At 35.2% G+C, this 22,703-nt stretch overlaps 1 protein-coding gene across 2 annotated transcripts in view; it reads left to right on the top strand.

The window, feature by feature from the left end:
* The first annotated feature begins 11,923 nt into the window (after positions 1-11,923).
* LOC118191459 (uncharacterized) overlaps positions 11,924-22,703 on the top strand; it is a 212,975-nt gene continuing 202,195 nt past the window's right edge. Inside the window, exon 1 of one of the 2 annotated variants that reach the window (XM_085813304.1) lies at positions 11,924-12,123. The gene's annotated coding sequence lies outside the window, so the exon portion shown is untranslated. The remainder of the gene's footprint in view (positions 12,124-22,703) is intronic. The other variant, XM_085813303.1, reaches the window with a different exon arrangement.

Here is a 22,703-nt window from a genome sequence, read left to right as displayed (position 1 = left end):
GTTATATAAAATATAATTAACATTAAAACATATGTGACAATAATTATCTCAGCAATTTTTGAAAATAGTGTATTAATTTTTTTAACAAAAATTGAAGTATACAATTATAAACTAAAAGAAAAATATGTACATTTTTTTGAGTAATTTAACCTCTTGTACCAAAAAAAAAAAAAAATCGAAATCATAATTGAATCGGCTATTTTAACCATCTTCATCTGTTATCCACATATCTCGCACTTCATTAAAGAAGCAATTAGCGAAATTTCCTCCAAAAAATTTAAAATAAATTTCCTCTGACGCTATTAACAATTTAAAAATAAACCTTTGATTAGGAAAGACAGGTTGGCCAAAATAAGGTCTCAAAGGGCAATTTTTTTATTCCAATACCAATAATTCTTGGTAATTACCAATAACAACATTGATCTTCGAAACGGAGATATCCATTCCATTTGAAATCTGAGGAATTCGAAGAGATGAATAATAAAATTTTAAAATGGCGCGGTAATGCACAAAATATTCAGTAACCAATCAAGGAACTGATTACGTCACGCATAGAATTAAAATTATTTAAATAATCATTCATAATAAAATCATTTTTAAAACAAATGTAAAATTAAATTGTATTTTAATATTTAACAGCCATAAATAATGTTTAAAACATTAGATTAAATTTATAGATATTAATAAAACCAATTACTTTTTAAGTATGGTGACGTCATTGATTACATCAACCATAACATAAAATTCCATAAAATATCATAAACAATAAAATTTTTATTTCAAATAAAAATGTAAAATTAAATTGATTTTTAATATTTAGAAGCCATAAATAATATTTAAAACACGGAAGTTATGCATAATAAAACGCATTATTTTGTTAATAAAATGACAACAAAGTATCGGTTACCATAAATAACTTATTCAGCAATGGGTTTACCATAAGTTGTATTACTCGCCAAAAGAAAAATCGCCAAAATCCGTGCAACCGTCTACCAAAGTAGCACCTTCTACTTAATTGTAATTTGGGGGAAAAAAAGAAAGAAGCTTTTCTGGAGATAAGGGTTAGTGCTGGATCTTACCCTCGTAGTCTACAATTATATTTATATATTACTAGGATATTAGTATAATGCTCAGTCTTAAAGCAAATGAACGATAATGCCGGAAACTGCTGCGTATCTTGATTTATCCATCAATGACATATTGATTTGCTAATGGAAGTTAATTACATGATTCAAAAAACAGGTCTTTTGTCCTTTACTAACGAGACGTCCTCTAAAGAATGCGTAAAATGAAATCAGGAACGGAAAATTCACGCGTGCAGAAACACAAACGTTTCAGTTCGTGATTCTGCATACTCGCAGTTATTTTGAACCGCAAAACCGACTTGATAGCACCAAATTATTGAGCTAGAAAGAAATAGAACGAATACAAATGACTGCCAATATAGGTGAAGGTATTGAAATCTAAACAAAGAATGATAGCGTCTTTTGCTAGAATATGGCAGAAGAGGAAGTTGTGTAACATCTTAATATGCATAGATATCAATCATAACTCTCAAAACCGTTTTTATAGTTACAGTTTCTTTTCTTTAGTATATAGGAAATATGCTTTCATATTTCATTAAGTTCATATCTGCATCTAAGTACAGCATAAGAGCTTTAACGAAGCTTATAGCCCCATAAAAAGTTTAAGGATAATTCATCTTCTGTATTTAATCAATGAATTCCAATCTTAAATTAATTAAAATTCTGAGCACTGTTTCACATTATGAGAAAATTATGAACAGGGAAAAAGTATTTGAAAATGTAGTTGTTATCCGCTCAAAACATTGCTTTCGGGAACTGCATGCGAAATATTTGGACACTTTGATTGATTTTTCTTATAAAAAAAGTTCGGCCAGAAAAGTAGTTATTAATATATATTTTTACCTTGCAGTATACATAAATTGCTTGTAAAATTTAAGCATATTTATATAAAAAACGCCACAGTTATAGATTTTAGGCATAATTTTCTTGAATTCCAAGGATTTACGTATATTTTTGGAAAAAATTGGATTATATTGTTTGTATGTTTTGCGTAAATTTTCTCAATTTCTTACATCAACTATACGGGTATTTTTAATAAAAAATTAATGTTAAACTCTCTTATTTTTAATATGCGTAAAACCTATATTTTTATAATTGTAACGTATATTTTTGGCCCTACTTTGTATTTCGCATTACGTGTATTTTTAATAAAAGTTTCCTATGTATATATAAAAGATATTCACGCCAAAAGATATTCACTTTTTTTAATACTTTTACTGTGCATAAACGTGCATTTTGAGCAAACTTTACACAAATCTTTAGCTACTTTTTTACTGCATTTAGGTATGCATTTTTTGTAAAACGAACATATATTTTTGGAACCACATTTCTTTTATCAATGTACACAGTTGTATTTACAAAATTTTAGCACTAATTTTTTAACGAATTCTAGAGACCTGCCAAACGATAACTGACAACATTTATTGTGAGATTTCTGCATACTTTTCTTAAAACATAGTGACGTATATAGACAGAAATTTCTGTGCAGTTAATCGTGTGTTTTGATCCAGTGGATATCACCATGGAGGTAGGAAGTCCTTTCTTACCTCCATGGATATCACACTCAGCGGCGTCCCGGGGGGGGGCAAACTTGCCGACCATTTGGCGACATTTTGGTCCGGTCCCTGTATCACCGTAACAAATATTGTAATTGAATAGCTGTAATTGATTTCATATACAACTGTAACCGTATCCGGCCCTCTTGTACTTTCCAGTAATTTCGAGAAATACTAAGCATTTCTCGGCGCCGGTTGAAAACTATATACGACCAGGGAGAGCATTAGTTTCTGAAATTTAGACAACAAAGGTGGGAGGAGAAAATTCTCAGATTAAATTACTCGGATGAATCCTTCTGGGCCTTCGCCAAAAGATTAAAACAGAAACCTACTTTGAACTGGCCAATTTACACTGGATTTAAGACTGCGATTACTAATAAGGATAAAGCAGTAGTATTTGCAGATCATCTGGAAACCAATTCAGGCCAATTGAAAATCCATGCGAGAATAACTTTTTTGATTATGTGAACAATTTTGTTTCTGATTGGCTCTCTGCGTCCGCTGCTAAAAATAGGACTGAATTCACTTCGCCCAAGGAAATCCGCAGCATCATAAAGAAGCTGAAAAATTGAAAAGCCTCAGGGCATGATACATTAATAACCTGTCTATAAAACATCTCCCTATGAATACTATTATAAAATATGTCAGTATCACGAATGCTTGTTTAGAGAACACCTACTTCCACATGAGTTGGAAGAGAGCTAAAGTAATACTTATTCCCAAACCAGGAAAGGACTTCACAAAACCAGAACGCTACAGGCCCGTCAGCTTTCTCTCTGGCTTGGGCAAAATTTTTTAAAAGATCATAATGGCTAGAATGCAACCTTTCTTTGATAAGTTCCCTTTCCAACAGTTTGGTTTCCGCAAGAATCTGTCCACGACAAAGCAGCTTGTTCGCTTATCTGAATTTATTGACGGTGCTTTCTACAATAAGATAAATGTCGCCTTACTCATGCTGGACGTGGCGAAAGTTTTCAACCGCGTCTGGCATAAGGGGCTTATCTTTCAAGTTAATAGAACTGAACTTCACCAGGGAACTCATTCTTCTTGTGCACTTTTTTATCCCTGACAGAATTTTCTATATTACTATTGGCAATGACACTTCGGACGAAAGACTGTTGCCTGCAGAAGTCCCTCAATGTTCAACTTTAGGGTCCTATTCTCTATCTATACTATGTTACAGACCTCCCCAAAGATGAACTGGACCAAAATTATTTTCTCGGCTGCTATGCCGATGATACGGCGGTAGCAGTCAAATCGAGTAATACAAATCGTACAGTCTATAAGTTGCAGAAATACATGCCTACACTCGAAGGCTGGTGCTCTCGTTGCCGTATTGACATTAATACTCAGAAGTCCCAACTTTTGCTTCTGCGTAAAACTCGTGGAAATGCTCCAATTAAGAGAAAATTATTCCTCTTCAATGACGAAGTCCGTCTTGTGACCCAAGCTACCTACCTAGGTGTAGTCTACAATAATAAGTTAATGTGTTTAGAACACATTAAGAATGCTAGAAGATAGGCCTTAGCTGCTATTAACTGTCTGAGCTCACTCTTAGGAAACCTCTCGATGCTTAGCTTACAGAAAATGCTTCGCATTTATACGGCCATGATTAGGCCAATTTTCTCATACCGCCTGGGCAACTGCCTCTCAGAAAGACATTGCGAAATTACAAATTGTTCAAAATAAATATCTCAGCCTCATTATAGATACCCACTTCTTCGTCAGCAACGACACGCTTCACAAGAATCTTAAAATGGAAAGAGTGGAAGAGTTCTTAAATCGCACAAATGAAATATTCTTCAGTAAAGCCCTTGATTGTAATCATCTTTCTAATTTCCAAATGCTTAATTATCAAGTGCTTCAAGAAGACAAAAGATATCGTTCTTTTGCGGCCCACCTCACCCGAGACTCATAACTTTCCTATATGACACACCTACATCTTTGACTTGCTGCACATTACAATTACAACCTTCTCATACAAGTATACTCATTTTACTTTCATACATATTCTCTCATTAGTTTGTCTCGTTTATCTCTATGATGACGCGTTTATTTGTTATCGAACTTATATGCTACTGATATGCTTCTCTCTGTCCTGCTATGCCTCCCCGTTGGTGTCGTGTCTCCTTTCATGTCCTAAATCACCTCCTGCTACTTCATCAGCCTCGATCTCATCTGTTATGACCTTGCTATGTTGTATGCCCATGTGGCTCTATCTGATTGAGCCGGAAACGTCGCGCTTCGCGTGATATCTCGGCGATAACTGTCAAACTTAGTTTCTGAGTTTAGTACAGCGTAAGTTCGGAGTACTGAGAGATCTCCGGATTAGCTTCGCTCTTCAGATGGACTGTGCATTGCATTGTGTTTAACGTTCTTAGTAGTTTGAAGTGTAACTACTGACTGTACTCTATGATACCGTGAAGAGTTGTACGACTGTTTTTGTCGAAAGTTTCAAAATTGTGAAATGTTTCCTTTGATAAGATAAATTTTATAAACCTGTCATCGGACCTTTGCTATTCAATCTATTACAAACCCATACGCATGCAACAATACTTCTGTATGTGTAGAAAGTGAGTGGGTAAACGTGCTTCAAAATATTGTTACAAACTAAATACGTTTAATAAATTTTCCATTAGATTTAAGGAAAAGTTACATAATTTGGCAACGCCGATTTTGAGGATTCCGAACAAGGACGAACCCTCAAAGGCGAAATCTCAATCCTCTAGGACTTAAAATAACCGGGTTACTCCATTAGTTTCACAAAACACCCCCCACAGAATATCATCGAATCGCATAGAACATGATAGAAAGTGACGCCGGTCACCGTCCTTTTTTCAGCTCCGACCTCCTGTAACTCCGCCCAGAAATCTCCACGTTATATGCCCATGTTGGCTTATTTCTCAAGAGCCGGCAAGTTCGCGTCAAAAACAGCGATAGCCCGGCATAAATGATATTGATTGATTGATTGAATTCGTCTATTCTACACTGATAGTCTTCAGTAAGATTTGTGACTTTGTCCGTGATTTTGTGACTTGCGGTGTTTGTTTTGTGTTACGAAGAATTCCTCAATTTTACCTTTGAGCTATGTTTAGCTCTTTTCCTTCATCTTTAAAAATTATTATGATCTGAATCTTTGGTTGAAGTTTTCCTTTTCATCTAGAAACGAGGTCATTTAAGATTATTTTGACGAATGTGATATACATAGCAATATTTTTTTGTTGTGGTGACTTATCTTATTTATCTTGATAGCGCCATTAGATTAAGTTGTGAATTTTATCATTGACAAGAGCGCCATTTTGCTTCTGTCATTAGTTTAGGCCTTGGGCGCCTTATTGGCGACTGCGTGACTTTATACAGTTCCGTCCAAATTGTGAAGGAAAATTCTTCGGGAAAGCAATCTGAGAGACGTTTGGCTCGACAGTATAGTAAGTGCCTGCAGACTGTAAAGGTACTGTACACTTAACAAACATCTGTGTCTTCTCCGGTATTCCAGCTCGGGCCGACTTTCCTACCACCATGTCAATAGGGTGGCCACATAACAATAGAAAGAAATATTTTTTGAAAAGCAAGGCAGAAATTATGGTACAGGGGAATGATAAAAATTAATTCTATAAATAAGAAATGCTATAAAAAGTAATAAAAATCTAAGAAACGTAATTTATAATCATATATTTACGTTACATAAATGTCAGGAAAAATAATAATGGCAGTATATAATTGTCATGGGGAGTTAGATAATGTATATTCACTTCGAGAGAGTTAATAATGTTGCCTGCGTACGGGTTCGTAATGATTTAAATGCACACACGGTCGATGAGAACTTAATAAAATTTATTTTCCCAGAATTTATTTTTCCAGAACTGAAACATTTTTCAGTTCTGGAACTTTCCACAAACGTAGCTATAGTTCTTCTCGGTATAACAGAGCACAATCAGTTGTTACCATTTCAAATTATTAATAACGTAAAGCACAACATAGTGCAAAGCACTTCTAAAGAGCGAAGCTCGCAATGCTCTGAATACTTTACACAGCAGAGTCGTAGCTAGGGTTTTCAGCGCCCAGGGACAACTGAAGATTTCGCGCCCCTTCTGCTTGCCAAAGATGGAAAACACTTAATTCTAAAATTTCGTAATAGCAATTTGGCGCTCCTTGGATGCTGCGCCCGGGGACATATGTCCCTCCTTTCCCCCCTCTAGCTACGCCCTGTTACACAGCTTACATTATTACACAGCTTACATTATCAGTTATAATCAATTATCAAAGTCAATTCTGATTATTATCAATTATCAAAGTCAACTGGGAACTGATTCTCCTTCCCATCTTATATAGTTTCCTACCGGCGGCAGAAAAATCTCTACTACCTTCCATTTTTCGAAATTACTGGAAGGCATTATACGGTTAAAGTTACGTGTAAGGGCCGAATACGGTTGCAGTTACATACGAAGATCAATTACAGTGCCAATTAAAATTATACAGGGACCGGATCAAAATGTCACCAAATGATCGCCAATATTGGCGACTTTTGGCGAGTTCTCTCCAAATTTGGCAATAAAATTAGACACTAAAACCATCACCAATTTAGCGAGATAGCCATTTACCTCAATGTTAAATAGACTTACCCCTATAATCTTATTTTTTTCGGCAAAGCCTCGCTTGTCTTGAAACCGTTCATGTTCATTATACAAAAAAATACTATAATTTCACTAAAATTATTTACATATCTACAAAATTCATAACAGTAATTTTTTGAAACTTTCCTCCTCTCTCATGCAACAGAAATGTGTGAAATTATAATAATGCAAGCTGTGTAAAGAAATGCAGCAAGAAAAAAATGTATTTTAAAGATATTATCTGTTGACATTTTTTAAAGGAAATATACCTTGTTTCCTCACTTATTTTTCTCCCGAGTTTTTTAATGCAAGGTTCTGAATTTTTTTTAAATATTCCTGTAGTTTTCCCCTTCTTCGCTTTTAGAGAACAAGCTGTCTTAAATTTTAAATCAGATTCGTCCACGTAATGATTGGTTTCGTCTATTGACAAGACAAACCTTTGATAACTAACTGCGAAAATCACCCTGAACCTTTCCGTACTAATTGTTGAACTTTATGCCAGCCTAACGCAAGAATCGACGAAACAGCGAAGTGAACAATTATTGTCATCCACTTTACGGTTTCGCTGAGTCAGCTGCACATTGATCTTCTGTAATTACACTGCTGGCCATTAAAATTGCAACACCACGAAAGAAAGATATTTATTGCATGTAAACAGTACAGTATGAAGACAAAATGATTAAATTTGTAAACAGTTTGGGTTCTTACAAGGGTACGAAATTAGTAGTAACAGCTGCCACCTCTCGCAGTTAAAACGGCTTTTACCCCGTTAGGCTTGGAGTCAAACTGGGCTTGAATCACAGAAATTGGCAACTCATTCCATGCCTCTTCAAAGTTGATAAAGTGGTCTATGCCACACTTTATCAACCGTATCAGCTGGACAGAAGTGGCGGGCCAATCTCTCAGCAGCCCACGACCACATGTTTTCAATGGGTGACATATCTGGAGACTGTGCAGGCCAAAGCAGCAGTAAAATACCCTGTGTATCTAGGAAGGTTAGAACACCACGTGCAATATGTGGTTTTGCATTATCTTGTTGGAAGATGGCGTTTGGCAGGCCTCGAAGATAAGGCACAACCACTGGACGAAAGGTGTCAGAATGGTACCGATCTAAGATCAAGTTACGGTCGATCCGAACTACAGATGTGCGTGTCGTGTACCCAATGGGTACCCAAACCATCACACCAGGTGCAGAGCTCCTATACAATATCGAATGCAAGTAGACGATATGCGATCTCCTTGGAGCCTCCAGACACGTATACGACCTTCAGAATATTGCACGCAGAACCGGAGATCATCTGAAAAGACGACATTGTGCCACTCCTGTATACAGCTTTGTCGTTCGACGCACCAGGATCACCGTCTCGCTCTATGCTGCATTTTCAAAGGAAGTCGAAGTAATGGTCACCGTGCTTATAGTCGACGTTGCTGCAAATATCGACGAACCGTACGAAAGGATACTGTGCGGGTTGGAGACATGCCCATTTCCCTGACTATTGGTCTGTGATGTGGTTGTACGGTTTTGTACGGCTGACTTGACAATATGTCTGTCCTCTCGGTCGTTAGTGATGGGAGGGCGTTGAGATCCTTCATGCCGTTCAGTATGACCCTCAGCGAACCATTGATTCCATATTCGCATAACAGTGGTTGGATGTCGAAGAGTGCGATGGGTAACATTACGGAACGATAATCCATACTCTTGATAGGCAACGATCCTGCCTCTATTGAATTCAGACTCTTGCTTGTAAGCATGTAGTCAGCAGAATATTCTGAGCAAACTCCGACCTTACAAAGTGCTTTCCGAATGAGAAACCCACTACACAACTATTCTTCTATACAGTGCTTCATATATCGTTTCTCCCTCCTGCGTCGTCTAAATGCGTTGAAATACAATATCCCATATCCCAACCTTTTCTTCCTTTCATATGATTTTGACGTTCGTCAGATCATTCCTTCTCGGTGTTGCAATTTTAATGGCCAGCAGTGTAGTTATGGATTATTTGATGCCTAAGAAGTAGCAGAGACAACAATAAGACGTGCGGAATTCAGTTTAAGGGCAATAGAAATGAAGACATATTCTCATTAGATATCGTAATGTTAACATCTTGTTGGAAAAAAATAATATTGTAATAGTTTATCCGCGAATACTTTTTATTTGTTATGGTCTTACTCTAAGCGTGTCTTTCAGAAATTAAATTATTCGCATAATTTTCTCCTCTCTGTTTCCGGACGATAAAATTAGCAATGAAAGAGGGATACATGAGGAAGTACGGTATTCAAGATTTTTTAAATATTTAAAAGTTTAAGATCAGTTTTTCTATATTCCTAATAAAGCCTATATAAGATTTCATATATAACTAAAATCACGGTTCATTTTGAAGCATATTTTTAAGTATTCTTATAGGCATAAATGCAGTTATTTGTGTGGACTAGAAAGTGCCCAGAAAAATCATGGAAATACAAATTACGTCACATTTAAGGAATTTACGAAAGAGGTCTGGCTATGCTCTTCCCTTGGTTTCTGTATAATTCCGGACACAGAGAAAATAAAACTCAGCGTCATTCGAAAAAAAGTTCGATTTAGAGAATATTTCGAGTTAACGGAAAACGCTGCTTTCAGGGGAGTTTTATGATGTATTGGCATATTAATTACAACAAATACGAAATTATTTATCTATCCAAATTTGGGAGGGAAGCTTGGAGCTAACTCGAATTCGAATTAAAATGAATTCGAAGATTCAAGTGTTCAGTGCTTTATCTTGAATATTTGACTTTTTTCTTTTTTTTTTTTTCTTTTTTTTTTTTTTTTTTTTACTTATTACGTGCTGCACCCTTAGGCACTACACGGAAAGGAAGGGATGCCCCGTGGAAACTGGCCCTTTTTAAAGGAAACTGGCTCGTATGCACGTTACACATGGGGAAAACGTCCATGCAGCCTCCCGGTTGCCAGAACTCAAACCTCGGACCGAGCTACCAGTGTTCAGCGGCTTTTTCCGTTCGACCGTTGTTGGGCCACAATATCTAATTTCAGAAATATAAATCTGCTGTGTTTAAAAATAATATGTGAGCATCTAAAATGTAATTCTATTTTCTAGTTTCTTTACATTTTGTTTTTGATTTATTTTTTAATCTATGAACGTGCAGAGATAAGATATCATTATATGCTTTTTCCTCTTTGGAGAGAAACCAATAACCAACTACATCTCCCAAATGAATAACTAGATAACTCCTTAGATCAATGAATGCCTTTTTAAAGCTTGTTTGTAAATTCAAAATGCATTAAAAAATAACTTTCTTTTCCTCGGTTACTGTCGAGATATTAAGAGCAATTTGGTTACTCTCCTATAGAAAAAAGCAAAGTAATGACATTAGGATGAAAATGTTCACTACGAAAAATATTCATAAACGGTACTGTCCATACCCTTGTAAAAGCATTATAATTTCTACTTATTTCTTCCGGACAATATTTTCTAACTATGCCAACCGGATCAGAGTTCGGGAAAAATTATTACTCTTACAGAATAGTACATCTCAGAGACAAGCCTCCAGCAAGAAGTTTTCTGATCTTTCTTATTAAATAATAAAAAAATTGTTTGTATGTATGTATATATGTTTGTTCCCGACATTTGGAAAAAACGGGATAACCTAATGCCATTAGATTTTGAACACACATAACTTTCCACCCGAATATGTGCTTCTTGAAGTAGAATTTTGATTTTTTTAAAATTTATTCATTTAATATTCTGCATGAATTGAATGAATTTTTAATTAACAAACTGAGAAATTAAAAATCAATGACCTGCCACCGCTCCAAATAAAACATCTTCGGCGCTTTAGTATGTTGCCATTTTGCAAAATGTAAGATATCGATTTTCAGCCGGTATAGTGATCAGTGACGCTGATTGCCGTACCAATGAGTCCGCGTTAGAATCCCGGCGAGGGCATGGATGTTTGCAAATATATAATGTCTGGGCTGCAAGGGGCACACTGCTGTGGAACCATACCTGAACGACTAATGGTAAATTTCCATTTCTATCCATCTGAATATGGCAAAGCAGCAAAGACTACCTGCCTGAAAGGAGAGATACCTTCGTGAAGGACTTTCTGCATGATGCTGGCTCGCATTCACGTTACACGTAGGGAAAACCGCGAAAAGCAAACACGCAGCCAACCGGTTAGTTTGGGCTTAAACCCAACCAGCCGGTTAAAACTGCTGAATATAACTACCAGTATTCAGCAGTGCGCGATTCTTACCACCACGTTTTCTTTTTAATTGACCTCAAATTTCAGTGTGTATTTCTATAATGTCTACAGCAAATGTGCTGTACACGAGGGATTAAAGAGTTAAGATTCGAGAAACTCTTAAGATTTCGACTCCAGGAAAAGACTTTAGGATTAATCCTACCTCTGTTAAGGAGAAATATAACATTTTCTTTATCTCGCAAGTATAACAGAATAATTAAATAAAGATTGATGCTATTCATATTCGTTTTCTCTGATTAATCCCTTAAGAGACGTAATATGGGGGGAAAACATGCAGTTACAGGGAAAAATCCCCACCAGGTAAGGGGGATGGCATATCCACGCCATCGCTGTCGTAGTACGCTCTGCCAATGGTAAACGATCGTGCGGGTCACGAGCATAGGTAGAGGGAGAAGTGGGGACGCGAGGGGCAGAGAATAATCTTCCGCCGTCCAGCTGCGCCAAACGACACTTCAACAGAGTAGTTTGTGTGTGTGTGGAGTAGAGTTGCATTTCTGTCTGTTGTATATTCTTTCGTGCAGCCGGTTTGGGGATATTGCGTGATAATGATTTATAAAGATGTACTGAAATGACACCAACTTTTTTATACGAACTAGGAACTGATTGGTAAGTTATTCGTTGATAGTTACTTTTTTATCAAGTCTTCTTTTATACACAGGAAAAACTGAACTTTTTTTGGTTATTTTGGGAAATGCTATTAAATTTATTTAACAGTTTGATTAATAGGAATTCACTAAAACATTTATTTGGTTTATTCTGGGTATTAAAACTGTAGCGAAGGAAAGACGTACTGCTTCTAATTCTCCTCACAAAACTTTCTTTACTTTTTATTCATCATATTCAGTTACGGTTAGAAGTTTACTCACTTTTTGTCTTTTTACTTCATTACCATGTGGTTAGAGTTTCAATATAAATATGAGGGAGAGGGAGGATAATTCTGTTTTTTTTGGGGGGGAGGAGGGTGGTAGTCATGTTAGTATTTAGAATCACTTTTCCACTTTTACATGGTCTTTCACAAGAGTTTTCATTTGTTCCTTCGCATTTATAAAGCTAATGTCTAGAATGCTATTGAATAACTGTCACGTAATTATTCTTGTTTATATATTTTGAATTCCTGACGTTTCCACATTAAGAAGCTTAAAATGAATCTCTAAAAATGCCACTATATGTCTGTTTACAATAAAAAATATTTAATAATTCATTGTTTTTCCACCAAAAGCATTTTGAAAATCAATTCCAGCTGGACCAGTAAATGAAAAAAAAAAAAAAAAAAAGCGTTATAAATAGTTAATTTTAAGAAATCTTTTTATAAATATTCTTATTTGAGAACATATCGGTTTATATAAACAGTTAATTATATGTGCATGCTTCAAATGTTACTGTGCGTCTGTTCTATTCTATTAAATTATAGATGAGTTGTAAATGCAGAATAAACCATTTTCGCATAATTTCTGGTGTTCAAAACTGATCTAATATTGGAAATATTTAAATGCAGTTTTTCATCCTAAAGAAGTTATAATATAAAGCATACAAATTTTCCTCTAGAGTATAATAGAATTTGCGCCATGAGACACATTAACACTGAAAATTGTTAAACATGAATTTTGTTATGATGCACAGTTATAGTACGTAGTAGATAACTATATCAACAAACGGTTGTTAAAATAAAAAATATAAAAGAAATATATAATTTTTGGCTAGGCCGTTAGAGGCCATCTGAAATAGTCAGTATCACTAAAATGCTCAGTTCTAGCTATCTAAGTAGATACGGCCATGTAAGCCAATCTAAGCTGATTTCTAATGACAATTTTGCAATGAAGATTTCGATTAAATTTAAAAATTGCGTATTTCGTAAAAGCTGAAAATTACGAACTAAACAGGATTTATTTTTATTTCTTCTAGTTGTTAAATTTCCGGAAACAACTGCGAAGAAAAAATATAATGCTAATAAAAAAAAAAAAAAAAAAAAGTCCATCGAAAAACTACAACGAGTTAAAAAAAAATAGCCTTTTATTTAGATGTTAAGTATTTAGTTTTAGTGTATCAATATTAAAAACTACTTTTATTGAAGTTTTCGTATTTATCAACATTCTGTTGTTTAATTTATAAAACATGTTAAAAAATAGAATTGTATGTATTTATTTGTATGTATATATTTATTGTATGTATATATTTATTGTAATGTATATATTGTAATGTATATATTTATTTTCGCGTTTTGGAAGAGGGAAGGAATAATCTTCTAGCAATGGTGAAAGGTGCATTAGGCAAAAAAAATTGAGTACAAATATTTCCTAGAATTGGTAATATTTTCTATTTTGCTAGCACACGAAATCTGCAAATTGGAAACAATAAACACCTCATTTAGTAAAGTATTTCTGCGAATGATGGCTTTGGTTTGATTTTGTGGTGCTATCCTATTTTATGGACGGAAACAACTTTGTCCGAGTCATAGCACAACTCACACACTCTTTATTTTTATAGCTTTTATAGGTACGATAAAGGTACATACAGCTTTAATTTATTTAGATATGATACACGTAAGGCCTAGTTTATGTTGATAAAGGTGATCAGATGTACCGGATTTTACTTCAGTATCCTGCTTCAATATATGTCCAAAATTCTGCAAATATTCTCGTATTTTGTAAATAGTTCATACATATTTTGTTAAAGCCTCTTTATACAGTTATGGACAAGGTTTTGTGGATCAGAAATACATTCAATAATTAGAATATTAGTACATTTCAGGTAATTCGCAAAGTCTATGAAAATGAATGGTTTGTGAAAGAACTTAACTTGCGTTTTGTACTTGATTAACGTGCATTTAGTAAAAATTAAACCAGTTACAGAATTTTAAAAGGATCATTTTTGGAAAATATTTTGCAAGATAAGGCGATTATAAATACAGTGAAACATTTCTTGGCAGTCCCCTTCCCATAGACGAGCCCCTCTAAAAAAAACTGAATAAACATCGGTACAACACGATAAAAACAGTCAAAGAGATCACTTTCCACAGTCGGATAACCAGCGTCTGAGCGGATAAGATTAACTGAACACTGGTATTTCAAAGTGGGTTTTAATCCCAATGAACGGGCTAGCTGCATTGAGCGCTTTCGCGGTTGTTCCTAAGGTTGCTCTGATACAAGTTTTGCTTTTAAGTGACGTCACTGACTCCCAATTTTTCTCAAAAGTAATTACTCCTACGTGTGTTCACTTCTGCCACTTCTGTAAGCAAGTGAAGACAGTGTCAGGAAGATCCTAACCCTGGTCATCTACTGATCTTGGTTCTCCTTATGTATAGTGTGGCTTCATTAACGAATGTTTTCTCTTAAAAATTAGTAATATAATTAAATGAAAGTTATTAATTTTTAGCGAATCTTTTCAAAATTGGAGAATTCAAAAACTCGAATCTTCGCGCCTTTTTCATCATTCGAATCTTTCCAGTTCTCACCTAGACCTCAGCTTTAACTTCGAGGAGATTAATTTTATAGAAATTAAAAAAAAAATACTTTTTGAAGTTTCTGTGATAACTTGGATCACCGGCCATGACTGCCACTCTCTTAATTTTTGTTTCTCTTTACGTACTATTTCTGGAACATAAAGACAGAAGTTGTAATCACTATTTATTGCCCATAAAAACGTTCTCTTGCCACATAATGTTGTTAAATTTGGAATGATATATTAAGGAATTGCTTTTGTTCTGAAGAAAAACTTTTCTGATGTTAGTACTAATAATTAAGGTAATAAATGCTTACTACAGCAGTCTTCTATCCCCAGTACCTACGGAACTGCTCTACTTATTCGTTACTCATAAACAGTTATCCATTACAAGTTTTCTTATCTTACTTTATTCATTGTTCCTTTCCCATCAGTAGTTTTTTACTGCATTGATTAAATATATAAGGTCTCAGAGAATGAATGGCAAATTTTTATGAAGTCTGTGTGAAATGCATATTACGTATGTCAATAGTTTTATGCAATTAAGTCACTTAAAAAGATTATGTGCACGTGTTTTGTGTGTTGCATGATGATACTGCGACGCGTCCTCTGAAAATCCATGTGTAATATACCCTACTGCAGTAAAGCAAACAGTAAATTAGCGCCATCTGTCGGCAAATTGATAATGAAAATAGATTTTTCAATTTTCGTTGCTAATTGTGTCGACAGATGGCGCTGTCTTCCTATTTGCTTTACTGCAGTAGTGTATAAAAATAGGACCGTTACTCCTGCTTGCTTTCTTCATGCCAGGTTTGCTCTACCCATGGATAAATAAGGTGTTGGTAAGAGCGCGATAGATATCGTGCTGAGGCCAGCCTAACTGACAAGTATCAAAGCTACTTCTTTCCAGTATTGCAAATTTCTTTGCTTCTGGTAAAGAGGGACTTATTTGCCCTCGAAATCGACGAAATTTTTTGTCTAAACCTACAAGTTTTTTTGTTTTTTTTCTTTCTTTTCTTTTGCTAATTTTGACGGAATTATATGTTTTAATTTTTTAGTTAATTTAGCTAAAAAAAGTTTTTTTATATAGATTCCCTGAAATTATAATAGTAAATCTTAATATTTTAGACTACTCTAAAGTCTCCACACTACAGTCTTTGGTTTCTGTTTGTTTTCTAATTTAAAAGTAAACAATTTTAGTAATGTAATCATCTGATATTACATATGTTGCCAGTCTAATTATCGAGTTTATTAATAATTACTGGTGCAATGCTACAGTAAATGAACTTATATCAATTCCCCCATTAGTGCTATATAAGTTCATTGAGCAAAAAGTTTTGCTTATTAAAAAACTTAATAGAGAGCGTTTTCTGTGCATGTTACAGAACCGTAAACTGCATTTCTTCAATTCCTTTCATAATGCTTTCCTGCCTAATTTGACGAAAAAAAATGAACATAATTTTACTAATTGACGAAGTCATTATATTTAAGTGGGTTTTGAAGAAACTATCTATACGAAATTGAAAGTTTTCTTACATTGATACAATGTTAAACTGAATTTTTTACTCGAATTTCTTAAGTTTCAGTAATTCTACGTATCATTGGTTAACTAGATTACCTGCTTCAGTAGCAAATTATTCTACCAAAGAAAGCTGAATAATTTATTTTCAGAGAAGAGAGACCTTGTTGTTTATTCCCGAAGTTCATTAGAAATTTCCATTTGAAATTAATACCGATCAAAATTGAACTTCAACAGTTTTTAAATTTTAAGGTTTATGCGTAAGACTATAGTTTTCTGATGCATAGTTTAAGACTTCTGGACTACTTGTCTTTAAGACTACTTAAAGTATTATTATTGTATACAAATACATCAGTAGTAATGAGCCCACCAGCAGCCGAATAGTAAAGTCGCTGAACACTTGTAGTTCAGTCCGGGGTTCGAGTTCCGGCGAATGGCCTGGCTACATGGGCGTTTTCGTGGTTTCCCTCGTGTGTAATGCGTTTACGAGCTAGTTTCTCTTAGAAAGTCCTCCACGAAGGTATCCCTCCTTTAGGCAGATAGCCCTCGTGTACTTTGCCGTAATTAAATAAACTAAACCATCATCTGGCAAAATTATGGCATTGGCAATGCCAAAGCCATATTCTGCCTGTCCAAATACAAATGCCAAATACCTTATGCAAATACACTCTTTTGGAAAAAAAAAAATCGAAGCACCATGAAGGAAGTTGTTGTTTTTGATGAAATTGGATGTGTGTATAGCTCATACACCGATAATAAAATGATAAAAAAATCAAGGTCATACATAGTACCTGTCCACGGCTCACAATGACCCATTGAGTGTTCAATTAGTAGTTGGTCGAACCGCCTCTGGTGGCATTGCATGCTTGAATTCGTCGAGACAAGTAATAGAGGTTCCTAATGTCATCCTGCGACACATTCTGCCAGGCATTCATCAGTTGTCGCTACAGATCTGCGATATTTTGTGGTGCCCGAATCTGTAAGCCTACCATGTTTCAGACGTACTGGATGATGAAAAGGTCTGGTGACGTTGCTGGCCAAGGAAGAGTATCAACCGCACGGAGACAGTCCAGAGATATGCGAGCGGTATGTGGCCTGGCATTACCTTGTTGAAAAATGGCCCTAGGATAAAGTGCCATGAAGGGTAACGCAACCGGCGGCAGGATGGTATCAACATATCGTTGAGCTGTTAAAAATGTACGGAGGATGACTAAAGATGACCTACTGTCATAAGAAATAGCGCCCCACACCATCACACTAGGGGTTATTTGGCTGTATGCCTTTGTAAAACAAAGGCTGATTGTGACCGCTGGCCCCGTCCTCTGTAGACACGAACACGGCGGTCATCCGCTTCAAGAATGAAGCGGGATTCATCGCTGAATACTATACGATGTCAGTCTGATGGCAGCCATGATGATCGGCTGCGACACCACTCCAGACGACTCCAGCCGATGTTGTGAGGTCAAAGGCGAAAAAGGCAAACGTCTTAAAGGTCTCTGTGAGCGTAACCCCGCTTCAGACAAGCGCCGTAAGATGGTGGACGGTACCACGTGAGGTATAAACGTGGCTACAGTGCGTTGAATAGTCGACAATGATACCGTTGGGGCGGTTCGCGCCTGGCGAACAATCATCATATGTTGCCTCGCATTTGTGCTCCTTGTCCTTACAGAGCCTTCATTTCGTCGGCAATTCCCTTGTAGCAACTATTGCTGCCAACATCTTTGCACAGCAGTGTCTCTACGCTGCAGGTGGCGGCCTATTGCTCGGTATGACCACCCAGCTTCATGCAACGCTACAATGCGACCACGTTCGAAGTCTGTAAGGTCTTCGATATCGTCGCAATGGCATCTTTAGTTGCTTCTTCACGGAATTAGAGTGTCAGCAACAAAAAAAGATAAAATTTCCACCTCTGTTACTGGTTTCATACTTTGCGAATTGCGCACTAGAAATGCGCGCTATGATCGCAATCCCTGTTCATTTGCCTTAAAATTTTGATCATTTACATGTTCGATCAAGATGTTTTCGCATACCAAATTTCGTCACGATCGCAAAAGTCCTTCTTAGTGCTTCGATTTTTTTGCAAAAGAGTGTACAATGCTTGTTATATGTTGACGTCAGACCAAAACTATGAACTTGGAAAATCATTGTTTGTGAAAAAAACCTATTTAAAGTTGAATTTGGAAAAAAAAATTATGACTTTTAGATAATAATTCTTATAATATACTTGCTTCTTTCTCTTTTGGTTCAGGATAAACTTTGAAAAGCCATTTAGGATGTGAAAACAGCAAATAAAATGCAGATTAGTTATTTTGGCGCTTCGGAAATAGCACAGAAAGAAACTTACCATTCCTAACTTGCTTATTTATTGTCTTTAGAGGATTGAAAATTCAAAATAAATAAATAAATAAAAATAAGCAGTTATTTTGTTACTGACAAATACATTTTTACATTCTGGTCGATAAAATTTATCATTCAAAGTAGGGCTCTCATTTTATCACTGGGATAAAGAGAAAATTCACTGAGCTGTCGCGAACTAAGTAATGAAAATTAGGGAAACTTTTGCTGTTTAATTTCGCTTTAATACTTTCTTGAATAATTTTGTAGTCGAAGATTTACCATCACATCTCAGGAGAGGGAATTATCCTAAAAACGAAGCAATAGCTGGTATATAATTAAATAAAAGTTTTATTATATACTTTTAATTTAAATTTACAAATTAATCTCATGCTGGGATCACATCATTCAAGACATTTTATCCTAGATCAAAATTACATCTCATTGGACAGTATTTTTATAAAGGGTGTCCCAAAATTAACGCAAGATTTGAATTCAATATAAAAGAGAGTTTTTAGTCTTTAGATATTTATTTTTTAAGTGAATCATAAAGTACATAGGATAGGGTTATTTCTGGAATAACACATCGAGCAAATGGCCTCTACGGCTTTGCTGGCACAAACGCATCCTTTCGTCGAAATTTTTCGTGACCTTTCTGCATAATTATGGCTGAATTTCGTTGATACAGTTTTTAATTTCCTCTTGTAATGCACGTGTGGTTGTGGGATTGTTGACATAGACCTTTGACTTCAAATAACTCCAAAGAAGAAATGTACTGGCGTTAAATCACATGATCTAGGGGGGGGACAATTCTGATCACCAAAACGAGAGATTACACGATCAGGAAATGTCTCATGCAGTAATTGAATTGTTTCATTGGCTGTATGGCATGTAGCACGGTCTTGTTGAAACCACATATTAGCCACATCAATATCATCCAATTTCGGCAGAAAGAACTGTGTCATCATGTCACGGTATCGAGCACCATTAACAGCTGCTGCTTGACCAGCCTCATTCTTAAAAAAGTATGGTCCGATGATGCCCCCTCCTGCCCAAAATTAGCATCAAACAGTGACACGTTGTGGGTGCATTTGTTTTTCGCTAATCACATATGGGGTTTCGGAACCCCAAACACGGCAATTTTGGCGATTAATAAAGCCATCGAGGTGAAAATGTGCTTCATCGCTTAGGATTATTTTGCTCGAAAAACCAGCATCCACTTTTTCATGATAAATAATCCATTCCACGAACTCTTTGCTGTTCATGGTCATTAGGCTTTAGTTGTATTAATTGAATTTTGTAAGCATGAAGACACAAATCTTTTGCGAGTATACGCTGTAAAGATGTTCTTGAAATTTGCAATTCTTGTCCACGACACCGAATTGATGTTCCTGGGTTTTCACCAACACTCTCACGCACTGCTTCAATATTGACATTTGAACGGCTTGCTTTTGGATGATCGGTGTGTTTAGCGTCTCCAACTGAGCCAGTCCCCACGAATTTTTCGATTAATCTTTTCACAGTTGACGAGGTTAAAACACTATTTTTACCATATTTTGTATAAAATTTTCGAACTGCGGCCGCCAAAATTTCATTATTTTTAAAATATTGTTCAATAATGAAGACACGTTGTTGCATCGTATAACGCTCCATTTTCGCTAACCCTAAACTGTCGGCTTTCAAACTGTTCTTTTTTCAGGGTTGCCAACAACTTAATGCAAAAATGGCGCCAAATTCAAATTTTGCGTTAATTTTGGGACACCCTTTTACATTAAACCGTTCATATGTAGCTTTTCGATCTTCATTAAATAACGTGTTTTAAAAAAAACTGATCATTCGCCACCAGAAGTGTTTGTTGGAATTTATAGACTACCGATGGCGACTTTAATGTAACTTAAAGAAGAACTTTCTAGAACAGTGGTTCTCAACCTCTTTTGTCTCCATGCATACCTTTCACCATTGCCAAACGATCCATCGCTCTTTTCCAAAATTCGAAAAGTTCATATTTATCTAAGATTATTTTTTAATATGTTTTATAAATTAAACAAGAAAAAGTACAGAAAATGTTGATGAATACTAGAACTGGAATAATATAGTTTTTTATATTCATAAACTAAAACTGAATACTTAACAGCTAAATAAAAGGCCGACCGCATGCCGTCCCTGAAATTATGCAATGTCCTTCTGGTTGAGAACCCCTGTTCTAGAATAACTAAATCTTTTCTTAACTAAATAAGTGCTCCAGGTTCCGCATTAGTGTTAATTTATGAAAGATTTTACTTCATTTTATCTTTAATTTCTGAGAAACTAATTCTTAAAGTAGAGGGAATATCGTAACTGCTTAGTTTAAAATAGTTTCAGTAATATCTACATGCTAGTATCAGATTACATATAATTTCATATCAGATTATATATCATTTGGATTTGGGAATAGGATTATTAATTTCCAAAATATTTTTGCTGGGTTTCTAGCAGAAGGTAGTATAAAAACTATTTAAATATTTAAAAAAATTTTATGTTTGGAAATATTTGGAAAAAAATTAATATAAAACTGAAAGCTTTCAGATTTTATATTACTCCCAAAGGAGTGTTTTTTATATTTACACACATACACGTTTCTAGAGCATTGGGGCTACTTTCCCTTTAGGCTAAAATATTTAAAAACAGCATATCTTTAGAATTTCCGATAGACAGTTTTACGCGCTGGAGATAAAAATGCTTCTTCCCGTACACTGTTGCCATCGCTTGCTTTGAAATCGTCAAGTTTGCTACTAAAAAATTCATTAAAATTTTACAAAATAGGAAATCGACAATAAACAAATTCCAAATTCGGCCTTCCAGGTGTCCATATTCGGGTGGAGGACTACGTCATTCTAAATTTGGTAGCTCTAGGTACCGTTGTTTTTTTACAATGCGAAAAACATGCATACGTTCACGCAGATTCTTCATTATTTAATTTCTTTAAATATAATACAAGGTTATAATATTTGGTGGCAACAATTTAAAAAGTGATTCGCGGTTTATAGTGAAGCGCCACAAAATACCATTTTGAGCCTAATAGCCCTTCCGGGCTACCGCCCTTTTTGGCTAAAAGTACGAAATCTGAGGATTTATTTGACACTCTCGAAAAAATATAAATTTTGCTTAACTTAGAACATTTCTCAAAATTTGCGATATTTTCCCAAATTGCAGAAATTCGTGCTTAATAAAGTTACTGTCTTAGACGTAAAACTGGCATTCGCTCACTTGAATTCCGATGAATCGTTTGGCTACTTGTATATTTTCCTAGCTTTTCCCATGTGTAATGTGAACATGAGGCAATTTGCCTCAGAAAGCCCTCTTTGAAGGCATCTCTTTCCTTAAAAATATAGCCCTTGCGTGTTTTGTCATAACTGTCGTGAAAAGAAAAAACGTAATTGTTGCATTTATTTAAATACAATTAGATTTTGTTATCAAGGAATAAAGTTATTAAAAATTTCAAGGAACATTTGTGTATTTAACCCAATGCCCAGAAGGGATATTAATTTCATTTTGGCATTTTGCGTCGTCCACTATAAAACGGCATTTCTCTTTTCAAATTGTTGTCATTTGAAATTTTTGCAATATTAGAAACCTGCAGTATATTTGAAGAAATTAAATAATGAAGAATCTGAATGAAATAATGAAGAAATGAAATAATGAAGAATTGCCCTGCGCATTTAATTTCCCTATTTACAAAACATATTCATATACTTAGAATTAAAATTTACGTATGTGTCTACTGCAAAATAACTAATTTAGAGCATTTTTAATTAACTAATAATAATAGTAACATATACATTTGTTTTGTGAAATATTCACTTTCCTGGTATGGTGGGGAAAATTCATTTCCTTTATAAATAAACGAATACGTAAG

This window comes from Stegodyphus dumicola, chromosome 3, assembly GCF_044657685.1.
Source record: "Stegodyphus dumicola isolate Sdum_Otavi_A_Nest chromosome 3, ASM4465768v1".
NCBI lineage: Eukaryota > Metazoa > Arthropoda > Arachnida > Araneae > Eresidae > Stegodyphus > Stegodyphus dumicola.
The sequence above is the reverse complement of the archived record's forward strand: the minus strand, read 5'-3'. Positions and strand labels throughout refer to the sequence as shown.